The sequence below is a fragment of the Bos javanicus genome, chromosome 9 (assembly GCF_032452875.1).
Source record: "Bos javanicus breed banteng chromosome 9, ARS-OSU_banteng_1.0, whole genome shotgun sequence".
Lineage (NCBI taxonomy): Eukaryota > Metazoa > Chordata > Mammalia > Artiodactyla > Bovidae > Bos > Bos javanicus.
Window position 1 is genome coordinate 37078594 of NC_083876.1, and position 18627 is coordinate 37097220.

General features: G+C 40.7%; 1 protein-coding gene across 9 annotated transcripts in view; it reads left to right on the top strand.

Moving 5' to 3' along the window:
* Positions 1–18627, top strand: part of LOC133253824 (uncharacterized) — a 175966-nt gene that overhangs the window by 109318 nt on the left and 48021 nt on the right. The window contains exon 1 of one of the 9 annotated variants that reach the window (XR_009738458.1): positions 3300–5906. The exons of the other annotated variants lie outside the window; for them this stretch is intronic. The gene's annotated coding sequence lies outside the window, so the exon portion shown is untranslated. Of the gene's footprint in view, positions 1–3299; positions 5907–18627 lie in introns of those variants that run through there. 9 annotated transcript variants of the gene reach the window in all.

The following is an 18627-nucleotide window of genomic DNA, read 5'->3' on the forward strand; positions in this document are numbered from 1 at the left end:
ATCATTCTGTCATTTTTGAGAGTGCACCCAATACTGCATTTCAGACTCTTTTGGATTATGAGGGTTACTCTATTTCTTCTAAGGGATTCTTGCCCACTCTTGTAGATATAATGGTCATCTGAGTTAAATTTGCCCATTCCCATCCATTTTAGTTCGCTGATTCCTAAAATGTTGATTCTCATGCTTGCTGTCTCCTGTTTGACCACTTCCAATTTACCTTGATTCATGGACCTAATATTCCAGGTTTCTATGCAACATTATTCTTTACAATATTGAATTTTACTTCCATCACCAGTCACATATACAACTGGGCATTGTTTTCACTTTGGCTCAGCCTCTTCATTCTTTCTGGTACTTTTTCTCCAGTAGCATATTGGGCACCAACCTGGGGAGTTCACCTTTCAGTGGCATGTTTTTGCCTTTTCATACTATTCATGGGGTTCTCAAGCCAAGAATACTGAAGTGGTTTGCCATTCCCTTCTCCAGTGGACTATGTTTTGTTAGAACTCTCCACCATGATCCATCCGTCTTAGGAGGCCCTGCATGGCCTGGCTCATAGCTTCATTGAGTTAGACAAGGCTGTAATCCAAGTGATCATTATGGTTAGTTTTTCTATGATTGTGGTTTCCATTCTGTCTGTCCTCAGGGAAGCCTCTTGATGACAGGGACTGTCTGTGGGGGAATCTGGGTCTTGCTCTGATGGGCAGGGCCATACTCAGTAAATCTTTAATCCAATTTTCTAGTGGTGGGTGGGGCTGTGTTTCCTGCCTATATTTTGGCCTAGGTAGGCGTAATGGCAGTCCTTCAAAAGGACTTATGCCAGGACCGTTGTATTCAGTGCCCCGACCCCAAGACCGGCCACTGTTGAGCCACACCTCTGCTGGAGACTCCTGGACCCTCACGGACACATCTGGCTCAGTCTCTTGTCATGTCACTGCTCCTTTTTCCTGAGTTCTGGTGAACACAAGGTTTTGTTTGTGCCTTCCAAGAGTCTGTTTACCCAGTAGTGTGGAAGTTCTGTAATCACATCCCACTGGCCTTTAAAGTCAAATTCCCTGGGGGTTCCCAGTCCCTTTGTGGGATCCCCAGGTTGGGAAATCTGTTGTGGGCCCTAGAACTTGTGCAGCAGTGTGAGATCTTCTTGGTACAATTGCTCTCCAGTTTGTGGTTGTCTGTTCAGTGACTCTGTGGTGGGGCTTACACGCCATAGCCCCCAGTTTGGCTGCAGCCAGAAGCCCTGCTCCTGGGGCATGCCACTGTTGACCCGTGCCTCTGCAGGAGACACTCCGCTGCTCAAAGGCAAGTCTGGCTCAGTCTCTTGTGGAGTCGCTGGTTTCTGGTGCGCACATGGTTTTGTCTGAGCCCTCTGAGTGTCTCTGGCGGGTACAGGGTTTTATTCTAAACATGATTTTGCCCCTCCAACCATCTTGTTGGGGCTTCTCCTTTTCCCTTGGATGTGAGGAATCTTTTTTGGGGAATCTTTTTTTGGTGGGATCCACCATTCTCCTGTCAATGGTTGTTTGGTGGTTAGTTGCAATTTTTTTGGAGTTCTCACAGGAGAAAATGAGTGCATGCCCTTCTACTCTGCCATCTTGGGAAGCCATGAATAAATGTTTTCTAAGGGCAATTGAATTTACCCAGTGTATAGAAGTTGGAATTAAATTCAACAGACTGGTAAATTCTTTTGATCCCAGACAATAGCCTTAGGGAGTAAATGGCTCAAGATGGGAGAGAAGAGTAGGGCTTAGGTAGCACAGAGGAGTGGGTGTGCTGCCCCAGCTCTTTTTTTCTGCAGGCATTTACCCAGTTAAGGATATAGATAAAGGGATGAAGTCAATTTGGGCTCATCTTATGTATATTATCTCTAGCAAAATGTCACACACACGGCAGGCACCTGCATGGTGCTTCCATCGCTTTTAGTAGGAGCCTTAGGTGAATGTAGTTAATGGGGAGGTTTGGTATTAATTAAAACAACTTTTAGATTCATTTAAATATTTTCTGCTGTAATTTATTTATAACACCACATGTCTAGATTAGCAGCTAGAGATTGGTATTAACTTACTAGTATTTTTTGTAGGGTAACAGAGAGGGACAACAAGAGCAGCTATGTTTACATTTTCCTTTTTGTAGAAGTACTTCAATGATGAAATGATCAGATCTCAGTAAGTGCTCTTTCTATACTTGGTTACCAACAAAAATTAATTCTTCATATGTGAAATATGAGCAATGATGTAGCCTCATAGGGTCTTGAGGGAATTAAACAAGACAGTATCTAATATTAGCATAGTTCCTGGCTCAAAGTTGCAGATTAATTAATGATTCATTATGGTTGCAATATATATATATGTCTTGTTAAGAATAAACAATAGCAAAAGCAATAGTGGGTACCCACATTCCTGTAATGCTTTATTGAGTTCTTTAGATAATGAAGGAAACATGCTTAGGATTCTCTATATGATCAACATTCTTAGGATTTTCAAATATGTGGGTAATTGAAATGTTTGTAGTTGAACCAAACAAAGAATAGAACAAACAAGTATTGTGTATTTTAATAAAGTGTTATCTAATTGATTCCATACCAAAATAGTTGAAGACTAGATAATGGATTCAAATAGCCTAATCATATGATCATCTCGATAAATTTGCAGAAAGAGAAGTTGATAAAATTCAATGTCCATTTATGATAACAAAGTGGATTGGGGGAACATGTGTATGTGTGCTGCTCAATCATGTCCAACTCTTTGCAACCCCATGGACTATAGCTTGCCAGGCTCCTCTGTCCATGGATTTTTTTCAGGCAAGAATACTAGAGTGGCTTGTCATTTCCTCCTCCAGGGGACCTTTCTGACCCAGGGATCAAACCCGTATCTCCTGCATTGGCAAGTGGGTTATTTACCACTGTGCCACCTGGGAAGTCCACGGCAGTGGGAGGAGTATACCTCACGATAATAAAGGCCGCGTTTGACAATCTCACAACTAACATATTCAACCGTGAAAAGCTGAAAACTTTACCTCTAAGATCAGGAACGAGGCAAGTATACCCATCCTTGCCATTTTCATTCAACATATTATTTGGAGCCCTAGCCACAGAAATCAGACAAGAAAAAGTGATAACAGACATCCAAATAGGGAAAGAAGTAAAACCGTTGTCATTTATAGATGACATTATACTATATATATAAAACCTTAAAGACTCCACAAAAGAACTATTAGAACTAATAAATGAGTTCAGTAAGTTGTAGGATATAAAATCAATAAACAGAAATCTGTTGCATTTATATACATGAATATATATATATATATATATATATATATATATATATAGTAGGATATTACTCAACAATGAAAAAGAAGGAAATCTTGTCATTTGTGACAGTGGGTAGACCTAGAGGGTATTATGCTAAGTGAACTAAGTCAGAAAGTAAAATACAGTATGATTTCATAGAATCTAAAAAACAAAGTAATGAACAAATAAAACAGAAAGAGACTCAAGTATAGAAAACAAGCTAGTGGTCACCAGACAGGTGAGAGTTGGTGGGTCTGGCAAATTGCTGAACGGGATTCAGAGGTACTCCAGTTACAAATAAGTCATAGGAATGTAATGTGCAGCATGGGAAATGTAAACAAAATATTGTAACAAACTTGCATGGTTATTGGACTTGTTATAGCAATCAATTCTTAATCTGCATAAGCATTAAACAGCTATGTGGTACTTGAAACTAACAATGTTGTATGCCAACTATACCACAATAAACTTTTTTAAGAAAAAGAATTCAAAATGACTTTAAGGTGGAATTACATCTTTTTTTTTTACACTTTGGAATAAAAAAAATTATTGAAATATAGTTGATTTGCAATGTTGTGTTAGTTTCAGGTATACAGCAAAGTGATTATTTTATATAAATATATGTATCTTCATTTTTAAATTCTCTTCCATTATAAGTTATTAGAAGATATTGAGTATAGTTCCCTGTTCTGTATAGTGGATACTTATTGGTTATCTTGGTTATCTATTTCATTTTTAGTAGTCTGTATGTTTTAATCTCAAATTCTTAGTCTATCCCTCCCCCCATCTTTGGTAACCATAAGTTTGTTTTCTGTGTCTGTGGATCAATTTCTGTTTTGCAAATAAGTTTATTGGCGTCATTTTTCTTAGATTCCACTTACAGTCAATATTGTGTGTTTGTCTTTGTCTGGCTTCACTTAGTATGAAAGGTCCATCCATGTTGCTGAAAATGGCATTATTTCATTCTTTTCTATGGCTGAGTAGTATTGTATATATGTACCACATCTTCTTTATCCATCTGTTGATGGACATTTAGGTTGCTTCCATATCTTGGCTTTTGTAAACAGTGCTGCTGTGGACACTGAGGTGCGTGTATCTTTATGGATTATGTTTTCCTCCTGATAAATGCCTAGGAGTGGGATGGTAGGATCATAAGGTAGCTCTATTTTTAATTTTTTTAAGGAAACTTCATACAGTGTTCTATAGTGGCAACATCGATTTACATTCCTCCCAACAGTATACAGGGGTTCCTTTAAAGTCACTGGTCGTTAGCTGAACCTGAAGTTCTTTAAAACATTTTCTACTTATCTTTAGAACTTGTAATATATAAATGATAATATATAAACTAGACATTTGAAATAAAAACTTAAATACAGTTAGTCTTTACTATGAACATGTACACAGAAAATCATTGCTGTGAAATTTCTGAAGCAGGAAATTTTCGTATTGCATTTGCTATAGTGAGAAGGGCTCTGCGGTCAGCATCACAAGGCGTGTATTGTCATGATCATTCTACATCTAATACGCTTACCAAACCTGGTTCATTTGCCCCAAGCACAGCAAGGTAAACCTGGAGGTTTATAGCAGATAAAGGAGTCATTCACAAGGCAGCTAAGCTAGGAGACCAAAAAACATCTCACATCTACCTCTCCAAAGGCCAGGGACTCAGGATGCTTATGGGATAAAGCTGAGGTGTAGGGAGCAAGACTGGCAAAAGGTAACTGGAGACAAGAAAAAAGGTGGGCAAGGAGACTTCTGTGTAGACCCGCAACTGAGCTCTGGCTCCTTCAAGGTACACTTGCTTGGAAAATGGCAGTGTTGGTGTGCTCTGAGGGTGGGCTTTTGGCCCTCTGAAGTCAAAAGTTCACCAAGTGGACAATTGCACGTGGACAGATGGAGGGCTCGTGGGCTTACCCAGTCTTAAACAGCTGGAGCTCCAGCAGGATGCTGCCAGCTCCAGGTTCTTAAAAAACAAGTTGGGCAAACGGCTTGGCACTTGGATAGTATGCCTGGAGAGCAAGTTTTTTATAAAAACAACCGAAGTGTGAGTGAGTGAAGGCAGGTTATAGGTGTAATGGATTTATCTGATGATTAACCTGGGCTTCAATACCAGGTAAGTTTCTTACTCTGAGACTCAGTATTCTTATGTTTAAAATGAAATCTGGTGCCTTTGTACTTTGCAGAATTAAATAAGATCATAGATGTGGAATGCTCTGAAAAAGATGTCAAGTGTGGTAAAAAGGGGTTTACATGAGTGTTGCTATGCTCTTGTTCAGCTCCTGCTATGCCAACTACTGTTGCAATGAAACCTAACTAGGCAGCATCATGGTTACCTAATTTTCAGGAACTGACTTCCCCAAACCTAACAAACATGACATGAAACACAATGCATATTGAGACCGTCTTGCTTTGCACCTCACTGAGAAGAGCATAATTTGGTCCACACACTAATTACTATCTTCCTCTTTACATATCAAAATTTGGCCCAGCCTATGAAGCCTGCGTGTTCCAACTGAAATTACCTCATTTTTCTCTGTTCTTTTCACAGGTGTTAGTGCAACTTGAGGACTAAATTATTTATCCTTTGCTTTGTATGCAAGCAAACTTCGGATCCTTAAGGGTAAAGTGTGTATTCAATGTATGATTTTACACCCAACAGAGTCTAGCAGAGTGCTTGGCCCCAAGTAGGCAGTGATGAGCAGGCATTTCTTTAATGGTGAGGATATGTTACAGGATTTGAAATCTCATCCAGCATACAATTTTTGTTAAGAGAGAGAGAAGCAAGGGAATGTTGGGGCAATTAGAAGATAGGAGATGAGCAAAAGGTAAATTGAAAAAAATGGGTTTAACCAGTTTAAACAAGGACAGGGAACAATATTTTGTAATACCTATAAGGGAAAATAATCTGAAAAAAATGTATGTATGTATAATTGAATCACTTTGCTGCATACCCAAAACTAACAGAGCATTGTAAATGAGGTATATGTCAATTAAAAAAAAGGGAGAGAAAAAACAAAACTAAATTTCAGATCAGAACAGTTGCTCAGTCATGTCCGACTCTTTGCGACCCCATGAACCGCAGCACGCCAGGCCTCCCTGTTCACTCAGAGTTCACTCAGACTCATGTCCATCGAGTCAGTGATGCCATCCAGCCATCTCATCCTCTGTCGTCCCCTTCTCCTCCTGCCCCCAATCCCTCCCAGCATCAGAGTTTTTTCCAATAAGTCAACTCTTTGCATGAGGTGGCCAAACTACTGGAGTTTCAGCTTTAGCATCATTCCTTCCAAAGAAATCCCAGGGCTGATCTCCTTCAGAATGGACTGGTTGGATCTCCTTGCAGTCCAAGGGACTCTCAAGAGTCTTCTCCAACACCACAGTTCAAAAGCATCAATTCTTCGGCTCTCAGCCTTCTTCACAGTCCAACTCTCACATCCATACATGACCACAGGAAAAACCATAGCCTTGACTAGGTGGACCTTTGTTGGCTAAGTAATGTCTCTGCTTTTGAATATGCTATCTAGGTTGGTCATAACTTTCCTTCCAAGGAGTAAGCGTCTTTTAATTTCATGGCTGCAGTCACCATCTACAATGATTTTGGAGCCCAGAAAAATAAAGTCTGACACTGTTTCTACTGTTTCCCCATCTATTTCCCATGAAGTGATGGGACCAGATGCCATGATCTTCGTTTTCTGAATGTTGAGTTTTAAGCCAATTTTTTCACTCTCCTCTTTCACCTTCATCAAGAGGCTTTTTAGTTTCTCTTCACTTTCTACCATAAGGGTGGTGTCATCTGCATATCTGAGGTTATTGATATTTCTCCCGGCAACCTTGATTCCAGCTTGTGTTTCTTCCAGCCCAGCGTTTCTCATGATGTACTCTGCATAGAAGTTAAATAAGCAGGGTGACAATATACAGCCTTGACATACTCCTTTTCCTATTTGGAACCAGTCTGTTGTTCCATGTCCAGTTCTAACTGTTGCTTCCTGACCTGCATACAAATTTCTCAAGAGGCAGAACAGGTGGTCTGGTATTCCCATCTCTTTCAGAATTTTCCACAGTTTATTGTGATCCACACAGTCAAAGGGTTTGGCATAGTCAATAAAGCAGAAATAGATGTTTTTCTGGAATTCTCTTGCTTTTTCCATGATCCAGCGGATGTTGGCAATTTGATCTCTGGTTCCTCTGCCTTTTATAAATCCAGCTTGAACATCAGGAAGTTCACGGTTCACATATTGCTGAAGCCTGGCTTGGAGAATTTTAAGCATTACTTTACTAGCGTGTGAGATGAGTGCAGTTGTGCGGTAGTTTGAGCATTCTTTGGCATTGCTTTTCTTTGGGATTGGAATGAAAACTGACCTTTTCCAGTCTTGTGGCTTCTGCTGAGTTTTCCAAATTTGCTGGCATATTGAGTGCAGCACTTTCACAGCATCACCTTTCAGGATTTGGAATAGCTCAACTGGAATTCTATCACCTCCACTAGCTTTTTTCGTAGTGATGCTTTCTAAGGCCCACTTGACTTCACATTCCAGGATGTCTGGCTCTGGGTCAGTGATCACACCATCATGGTTGTCTGGGTCGTGAAGATCTTTTTGTACAGTTCTTCTGTGTATTCTTGCCACCTCTTCTTCATATCTTCTGCTTCTCTTAGGTCCATACCATTTCTGTCCTTTTTCGAACCCATCTTTGCATGAAATGTTACTTTGGTATCTCTGATTTCCTTGAAGAGATCTCTAGTCTTTCCCATTCTGTTGTTTTCCTCTATTTCTTTGCATTGATCGCTGAAGAAGGCTTTCTTATCTCTTCTTGCCATTCTTTGGAACTCTGCATTCAGATGTTTATATCTTTCCTTTTCTTCTTTGCTTTTCGCTTCTCTTCTTTTCACAACTATTTGTAAGGCCTCCCCAGACAGCCATTTTGCTTTTTTGCATTTCTTTTCCATGGGGATGGTCTTGATCCCTGTCTCCTGTACAATGCCACGAACCTCATTCCATAGCTCATCAGGCACTCTATCTATCAGATCTAGGCCCTTAAATCTATTTCTCACTTCCACTGTATAATCATAAGGGATTTGATTTAGGTCATACCTGAATGGTCTACTGGTTTTCCCTACTTTCTTCAATTTAAGTCTGAATTTGGCCATAAGGAGTTCATGATCTGAGCCACAGTCAGCTCCTGGTCTTGTTTTGCTGACTGTATAGAGCTTCTCCATCTTTGGCTGCAAAGAATATAATCAATTTGATTTCAGTGTTGACCATCTGGTGATATCCATGTATAGAGTCTTCTCTTGTGTTGTTGGAAGAGGGTGTTTGTTATGACCAGTGCATTTTCTTGGCAAAACTCTATTAGTCTTTGCCCTGCTTCATTCTGTACTCCAAGGCCAAATTTGCCTGTTACTCCAGGTGTTTCTTGACTTCCTACTTTTGCATTCCAGTCCCCTATAATGAAAAGGACATCTTTTTTGGGTGTTAGTTCTAAAAGGTCTTGTAGGTCTTCATAGAACCATTCAACTTCAGCTTCTTCAGCGTTACTGGTTGGGGCATAGACTTAGATTACTGTGGTATTGAATGGTTTGCTTGGAAACGAACAGAGATCATTCTATCGTTTTTTGAGATTGCATCCAAGTACTGCATTTCGGACTCTTTTGTTGACCATGATGGCTACTCCATTTCTTCTAAGGGATTCCTGCCCGCAGTAGTAGATATAATGGTCATCTGAGTTAAATTCACCCATTCCAGTCCATTTGAGTTCGCTGATTCCTAGAATGTCGACATTCACTCTTGCCATCTCTTGTTTGACCACTTCCAATTTGCCTTGATTCATGGACCTGACATTCCAGGTTCCTATGCAATATTGCTCTTTACAGCATCGGACCTTGCTTCTATCACAAGTCACATCCACAGCTCGGTATTGTGTTTGCTTTGGCTCCATCCCTTCATTCTTTCTGGAGTTATTTCTCCACTGATCTCCAGTAGCATATTGGGCACCTACTGACCTGGGGAGTTTCTCTTTCAGTATCCTATCACCTTGCCTTTTCATACTGTTTTTGGGGTTCTCAAGGCAAGAATACTGAAGTGGTTTGCCATTCCCTTCTCCAGTGGACCACATTCTGTCAGATCTCTCCACCATGACCTGCCCGTCTTGGGTTGCCCCATAGGCATGGCTTAGTTTCATTGAGTTAGACAAGGCTGTGGTCCTAGTGTGATTAGATTGACTAGTTTTCTGTGAGTATGGTTTCAGTGTGTCTGCCCTCTGATGCCCTCTTGTAACACCTACCGTCTTACTTGAGTTTCTCTTACCTTGGGCGTGGGTATCTCTTCACGGCTGCTCCAGCAAAGCGCAGCCAATGCTCCTTACCTTGGACGAGGGGTATCTCCTCACCACCGCCCTTCCTGACCTTCAAGGTGGGAATGCTCCTCTAGGTCCTCCTGTGCCCGCGCAGCCACAGCTAAACTAAGTTTAGACATGATGAATATGAGAGAACTGAAATGAAGGATTAATTCAAACCTGCAGGTCAAATTCAAAGATCTGTAACAGATTTTTTTTAAAAAACCAGAAAAGAACATATACTTTTATTAAACTACAATTTAAATCAGTTGTACAACAATCAAGTATCAAAGATGCAGTAAGATATGTGAAAAGAATGAAGAGAAGGGAACTATTATTTCACGTGCATATTATATGTCAGCATCTGGAAAAATGCTTTATATAAACTCCAGTTTAAGAGAAAGGATGTGGTTTTCTGTTAAGCTATAGATAATGCAAGGGTGAAAGCAACTCTAGGGATGATATTTGGATTAAGGAAGATGGTGCATTTCTGGGATTTAAAAGTTTTGTGGTGTTTTTCCTCCCTCCATATTAGGAGTTATAATGCAGGACAAAATATCTGCCATTGCTTATTAAAAGAAAGCCTCAGAGTGCTGAAAAGAATAGCTAGTGACAGATACCAGGAAATATTTTCTATATTATTGTAAGATTTGCAAGGCATGTGCATGATCTCTGCAATTCATATGCAAACAGAGAAATCATGCTGGGTTCTTTGACTTCTATCAAGCTCATCGAAGAAAGCAGAACAAAATGAATTGCAAAGACATATTTTTGAGGAGAGATGTTTGAACAATATATGAGATAACAAAATGAAAGGGAAGTTAATAGCCATGATTTTTTTTTTCCCCCTAGGAGGGGGAAGGCAAATAAATAGTCTTTTTTTTTTTTTTCTAAGAGAAATGTGAATTCTAATGAATCTTAAACTACATATCACCTTTGGGGAGCTATTAGTTTTTGAATGGAGTGGTTGATAGAATGACATTTTCCTATTGAATCTAGATAAGAATAGGCCAACACTGTAATTGTTTTCAGAAGTTTGAAGTCATCAGAAACGTATTTCAGTAGAGAATGTAAAAGAAAAATTATGTTTAAACCGTGGGAAAAAATACAGAAGTGACATTTTGAAAGGGAATGGGGTGTCATTTAAAGTTATTTCAATGATAGAGGAAAATTCCACTGGCTTTGATTCTCATAGCAGATTCTCTTTCCTCTCCTAGTCTGTGTTATCTTTGGGTTGGATAGTATGCAGGTAAATTCTTGCTGTTTTCATCCTTGACTTCCAATCAGTCTCAGGATTTGTTTTCACATGTACTATCAATCAATACAGTAAAAGGCACACATTAATAAATAACTTGAACTTTCTTCTCCTCCTGGAGATTTAAGAAACGAACTAGCTTAAAAAATGCATAAGCCTGTCCATACTTGGTCGATATCTCTTTTATTTCCTTAAGTCAATTTTGTCAACTGCCAAACAAAAAAAATTATGAATTTATTAACACTTGAATGCATAATTTAGTCTCAGGCATGGAATGATCCAAAACAAACAAGCCAGTTTGTTTTTAGTTATATGAATTTTTGAATATACTACCTCATAAATCTAATACATTGCTGAACTTAAGAAAAAGAAGTGTTGACACTTAAGGGGTCCACCATTAATTATCTCCCACTGCAGACATCATGACCTCCCTTTTTTCTATAGGATTTTTTTCCTCCTTATGGTGCTGTAAATATTTTGTGTTTTTTTTTCTCCTGTTAGGTCTGTGGTGCTCCTCAGTGGTTATGGTCTCAGTAACTTTTCTAGGATATTCTGCCATTTCTATGAAGATGTTTGCTGTTACTTGTTTTCTAATATAAATCTGTAGTTGGTATTAGTATATTCAACTCTGCTAATGAGGAAATAGAGCTTTAGGCAGGTTGATTTGTGGACATAGTCATCTGAATTCCCAGTGATGCACTTGTTTTGGGGGATTGGCTGTAAACCGTGTTCTTTGCCTCTGCTCGTTCCTTTGCTGCAGGCTCATCTAGTAGGAATGATGCCATTTTCTGTGACTTCTGCCTTCATGATGCCTTGCTTGACTCTCCAGTCTAAACTGGGACCTCTAAACTCTCTTTTTCACCTTATACGTTCTCCTCAACATTTATAACATTTTGGAGTTTTACATTTGTGTGGCTACTAATGTGTATGTGTCACAAACTCTCCTATAATCCACGAGGGAAGGAACTGTGTTTCTAGTACCCACCACAGAAACAGATGCAGAGAGGGTGCTCGGTAAATATTCTTGAAGGTATGAGTTAAGGTGAGATTCAAACCCAAGTCTGTAGTACTCTAGAGTCATGGATTTACCCATTAAGGAGTGGTTGCAGGGCTCCCATGGTCAATCCTTGCATGTGGAGTTTTGAGGGCTGGTGGCTACCCTGTATGCTGTATCCTGAATTGTCGTATTGAGACTAGATTGGATGCTCATTGAGCTCATGCCCCATAGTTTACATTTATTGTAAGTAAAACATACAGTTGGTTGGTCTGCAGTAAATACTGAATGTCAAGAGCTGATCTTAAAGTGTAGGCTATCACAGAGCATTCTCTCTTTCATTGACGGTGTATTCCTACCACTGTTCCTTGGCATTCTAACTGATGATCATAATCATGATTGTGTCACCAGGCTGTGCATGGTGTTAATGTTTCCTTCTTTCTCCTTTATTTTAAGACATTTGGAGTGATCAAGCTTTCAAATCCTTGAAAAGGTGAACATCACTGTCTATGGCAAGCTGCATATTTTATAATGTACCACACAACTTTGAAAGCAACACAGAAATTCAGAGTACTCAGATTGAAAAATGAACACTTTCTACGTTTAAAAGTGAATGAGTTTTACATATTTTTGGAGTTACACACATTTTTCTTCCCATTTATAAGAACCAGAACCCATAGCTGGGCACAACGCAGGAGATTTAATACTATTCTGCTTTGGGTCTTTGTTGATTTTTCTTCCCACCCCCACTCCATCCCATCTACTTCATTCCTTTTGTTCTTCATAGTTTCGTGCTAACTTTGGGGCTGCAGACATGTCATAGATCACAGGGTTTTATATATGAGCTAAGAGCAAGAATGCTAAAATAATTTCTTTCTCAGGCCTTAAAGATAGATGGCAGGTCAAGACACTTGAGTTCATAGCCAAACATACTGAGGCACAGAGCAACATGGCAGTAATTTGAGTTGCAAGTGCCAAAACTGCTTGTTCAGCACTAACAAGAAATAGGAGAACAGGATCAGTATAATCTCATATTCTTATTAAATTAAAAAAAAAAAAAGCAGAGTAATGCCAAGGTTATGACATGAACTGACAAGACCAAAAAAAAAATAAAAAAAAAAGAAACTCAGAAAACAAAACACACACAACTCAGAGTTTTTCAGATGCTTCATCTTCTATTTGCAGGCATGTGAAAGAATAAAAATAAGCCCCATGGCATGAGTTACAGATGAAGTATCTGCCTTTAGCTTGGAATTTCCTGGCATTTTTCAGCTTGTGACACAGACTTGATGTGATTAAACAAGGGCTTTTCTCCAAATGTAAAGTTTTTTTTCTTCTTGTTTCAAAGCTGAATCTAATATGCTCTAACTTTTTTAAATGGGAGCAGATGCCTCTGTTCTGTGAGCTGGCTACCAGACTCTCAGAAATAAGTGGCGAGTGGAGGCCTGTTCTGGTAGAGGTTAAGGAAACAGTCCTCCATATTTGTCTTTTAGAACTACACATTACCCCTGAGCTCCCAAGCAACAGGGCCCATGTCCCTCCACAAGATGAGGCTGGGCAGGGGGTGGCTTCCGTTGGATTGGATTTTCATTGGACTCCCTTGGAGAAGTCTCTGAAGAAGCACAGTCTTGGGGCCAAGCTCACCAGTGAGTGACAGCATCGCTGTCCCCAAGAGATGATAAGAAAGAAGGTCAGGGGGCACTTCTAGTGGGGGAGTACAAGATTGTCAAAATTACTGTTGTCATTTTCTTTTTCCTAAGCTGAAGGCATATTAAAAAGCAGAGACATTACTTTACCAACAAAGATCGATCTAGCCAAAGCTATGGTTTTTCCAATAGTCATGTATGGGTGTGACAGTTGGACTATAAAGAAAGCTGAGAGATGGGCTCGATAAAGGACAGAAATGGTAAGGACCTAACAGATGCAGAAGATATTAAGAAGAGGTGGCAAGAATACACAGAAGAACTGTACAAAAAAGATCTTCACGACCCAGATAATCACAATGGTATGATCACTGACCTAGAGCCAGACATCCTGGAATGTGAAGTCAAGTGGGCCTTAGAAAGCATCACTATGAACAAAGCTAGTGGAGGTGACGGAATTCCAGTGGAGCTATTCCAAATCGAAAGGTGATGCTGTGAAAGTGCTGTACTCAATATGCCAGCAAATTTGGAAAACTCAGCAGTGGCCACAAGACTGGAAAACGTGAGTTTTCATTCCAATCCCAAAGAAAGGCAATGTCAAAGAATGCTCAAACTACTGCACAATTGCACTCACCTCACACGCTAGTAAAGTAATGCTCAAAATTCTCCAAGCCAGGCTTCAGCAATATGTGAACCATGAACTTCCTGATGTTCAAGCTGGATTTAGAAAAGGCAGAGGAACCAGAGATCAAATTGCCAACATCCGCTGGATCATGGAAAAAGCAAGAGAGTTCCAGAAAACATCTATTTCTGCTTTATTGACTATGCCAAAGCCTTTGACTGTGTGGATCACAATAAACTGTGGAAAATTCTGAAAGAGATGGGAATACCAGACCACCTGACCTGCCTCTTGAGAAATTTGTATGCAGGTCAGGAAGCAACAGTTAGAACTGGACATGGAACAACAGACTGGTTCCAAATAGGAAAAGGAGTATGTCAAGGCTGTATATTGTCACCCTGCTTATTTAACTTCTATGCAGAGTACATCATGAGAAACGCTGGGCTGGAAGAAACACAAGCTGGAATCAAGATTGCCGGGAGAAATATCAATAGCCTCAGATATGCAGATGACACCACCCTTATGGCAGAAAGTGAAGAAGAACTAAAAAGCCTCTTGATGAAGGTGAAAGAGGAGAGTGAAAAAGTTGGCTTAAAGCTCAACATTCAGAAAACGAAGATCATGGCATCTGGTCCCATCACTTCATGGGAAATAGATGGGGAAACAGTGGAAACAATGTCAGACTTTATTTTTCTGGGCTCCAAAATCACTGCAGATGGTGACTGCAGCCATGAAATTAAAAGACACTTACTTCTTGGAAGGAAAGTTATGACCAACCTAGATAGCATATTCAAAAGCAGAGACATTACTTAGCCAACAAAGGTCCGTCTAGTCAAGGCTATGGTTTTTCCTGTGGTCATGTATGGACGTGAGAGTTGGACTGTGAAGAAGGCTGAGTGCCGAAGAATTGATGCTTTTGAACTGTGGTGTTGGAGAAGACTCTTGAGAGTCCCTTGGACTGCAAGGAGATCCAACCAGTCCATTCTGAAGGAGATCAGCCCTGGAATTTCTTTGTAAGGAATGATGCTAAAGCTGAAACTCCAGTACTTTGGCCACCTCATGCAAAGAGTTGACTCACTGGAAAAGACTGATGCTGGGAGGGACTGGGGGCAAGAGGAGAAGGGGACGACAGAGGATGAGATGGCTGGATGGCATCACTGACTCGATGGACGTGAGTCTGAGTGAACTCCAGGAGTTGGTGATGGACAGGGAGGCCTAGCGTGCTGCAATTCATGGGGTCACAAAGAGTCGACATGACTGAGTGACTGAACTGAACTGAACTGAGCACCGAATAATTGACACTTTTGAACTTGGTGTTGGAGAATAATCTTGAGAGTCCCTTGGACTGCAAGGAGATCCAACCAGTCCGTCCTAAAGAAAATCAGTTTTGAATATTCATTGAAAGGACTGATGCGGAAGCTGAAACTCCAGTACTTTGGCCACATGATGCGAAGAGCCTGATGCTGGGAAAGATTGAAGGCGGGAGGAGAAAGAGATGACGGAGGATGAGATGGTTGGATGGTATCACTGACTCGATGGATATGAGGTTGAGTAGGCTGGGAGAGTTGGTGATGGACAGGGAAGCCTGGCGTGCTGCAGTCCATGGGATCACAAAGAGTTGGACATGACTGAGCAACTGAACTGAACTGAAAGCTGAAGGGGTGCTACAGAAATGGGGAAAGTTAGGCTGAGTGAAGTGGTGAACAGTCTGGCAATCTCCTGGATATGCCTGGGTCTGGTCCTGGGGCAGGGGCAGCCAGGATTCTCTGCATCCTTGGTACTTTGTGGGATGAGTCATGTAGGGATGGGAAATAGGGCCAGCCCCTGGTAAGATCAGCCCCACCCCTGAGGTAGTGACTGTCATCATCACTGAGGAGCACAGACTGGACTAGGAAACTCTGTCCTGAGCAGCCAACAGAAAATCATGGGGGGATGCAGAATGGGACCAGAGACAAACCTTATACGAGTCCTTCCTTCTGCAGGGAGAGTGAAGGGAGCTAAGGAATACTCCTTGCTTTCTCTTCAGCTGCTGTGATCTTGAACATATGCAGTGAACGTAAATATGTGCTTGAAACCATCTGAAGAAGGTCCCCTGCCCCTAAACTGTTCCAATGTCAAATGTCACCACTTAGTGATATATTTGCAATCATAAATAATGCTTTCATAATATTAATAATAATTAAGTATTATACTTGAGTTCTCTTGGTTTAGGTTTTTGTGAATCTATTGTGTTTTTGATTTGTGGTTTCCCTGATTTTTTAGGATGTTAACCCATTACTATATCTACTTGCTTTGACTGGGAGTTATACAGACTCAAATACCATTCTTCTTTTTACCATCTTGATCTCTCTCTCCAATAATAATCAAGCAATAATTCAATTAATCTGGTGAGGGTTGGAGGGAAGGAATCTGTATCTCAGGTTAGCTATAGATTGTTGTTTAATAAAATTTTCTCTACCTGTACATCAGCTCTATAAAGGAAAGTAAACTATTGATTGATGGAAGGATTGCAGATTTATTTGAGTGGTCTATGACTAGGATCTCGAAGAATTCTTATCCCACTGATGTGACCATGCACACATCACCAAGCTTCCTGGGGCTCAGATTTGTTGTCTGTGTAAGAGAAGTGTGGACATGGTGGCCAACTTGGATGATTTCTAAGGTTCTTTCTGGGTCTGGGTCTGATATTCTATGGGGAAATGATTCTGAGAAGGAGGCAGGGGGCTTGAGAAGCACAGGACGTGGGGTCTGCAAGGAGATTCGAAGTGGTGCAGAGTGTTTCAGGTAAGTGGTTTTTCTATTGATAAAGATTACATTTCTCTAAAAAAAATTTGACTGGAATCTATACTTCTTTGTTTTCACGTTCTTTTGGGCTTACTCTTTACAAAGAAATACCATCCACAGTCCTGGATGGTGTGTGTGTGTGAAACAGAATAGTATAAATGTCACGCAGAAATGTGCTAAAATTGATTTAAGGCCATGCTCTAGTATATGACCTGTAAAAACATTTGAAACCCCTAAAATATGAAACCTGAAAGTCCACAGAAGCAGCTCAATCTAACAACACCTTCACAGACAATATTTATCTTGGTAAAATGTTGATAACATTAAGGAATTAGTCATGAAAACATCATTGCACTTTCCCTTAGAAGCTTTAAAAAATGATGGGCCTAGAAGAGTTAGACTCTGACACACAGGGACTGAGTGGGAAGGTAGAGAAATTTTCCAGAAGAGCAGAGTCACTTAAGCAGTAGGCTATCAAAGGTGACATACAGCAGAATTAGTCGCTCCCTTTTAATGCTCCTGAAGTGTTTTCTTGGGGCCTGTTACAGCCATTACCAAATATCTCACCTGTAATACATTCAGCTGTGAACATGACTGTCTCTCCTATCCTCTGATGACTCCTCAAGGAAGGGAACATGGTCATTTATTTCTCTCCCCTCCAGAACTACTGTTCCAAAGACTAAAACTCAGACCACTGAAACCACTCATGCCTGTTAGTCTCTGAACTAGCTTGCCCAATTACCTGAAATTTTCACTCAGAAGTATAATTATCATCTCAGACTTGACGCTCTAAACAGAGCTCTTGCTTTCTACCTCAGCTTCTTCCGAATTGGCTGTGTCTCCATTTCAGTAGTTGGCATAACTCTCCACCTAGTCATTCAACCCTGGAGAAGGCAATGGCATCCCACTCCAGTACTCTTGCCTGGAAAATCCCATGGATGGAGGAACCTGGTAGGCTGCAGTCCGTGGGGTTGCTAAGAGTCGGACACGACTGAGCGACTTCACTTTGACTTTTCAGTTTCATGCATTGGAGAAGGAAATGGCAACCCACTCCAGTGTTCTTGCCTTGAGAATCCCAGGGACGGGGAGCCTGGTGGGCTGCAGTCTATGGGGTCGCACAGAGTCGGACACGACTGAAGTGAGTTAGCAATAGCAGCAGTCATTCAACCCAAACCCCCCAAACTATCCTTGATTCTTTTTGCCGTTTACAGCCTGACCTCTGATTCTTCAGCACATCAGCAAAACTTATCCTGAAACCACCCACTCGTCTTCCCTTCTTATGACCACTTTAATTCAAGCCAAATTGAAGACTACTATGACAGCATGTTTCAGTTTCTATGCTCAGCCCAAACCATTCTCCATGTAGCAGCCAGAGTGATCTTTTGAGAAGTTAGACCTAAGTAGGTCACTTTGGTGTGCCCTGGATTCCTGTTGCATTTAGAATAAAATATGAAATTTGTCCTGGAGGTGTGCTCTGGCATGTCTTGCTGTGTGCCCTGGCAGTCTTAGTTCTTTGACTTCCTCTTGAGCTAGTCCACCCATCACTCACTGTCCTTTATTCACACAGGCCATCTCTGGTTGTGAACATAGCACTCCGCCATTCACTTGTTTTCTTTAGCAGCAGATTCTCTGCTTCATGAACCTCAGGGGGCTGGCTCCTTCATATCAGTCTGCTGTCAGCCCAAATGTCTATTTTTTAGTGTGCTCTTAACTGACCATCCT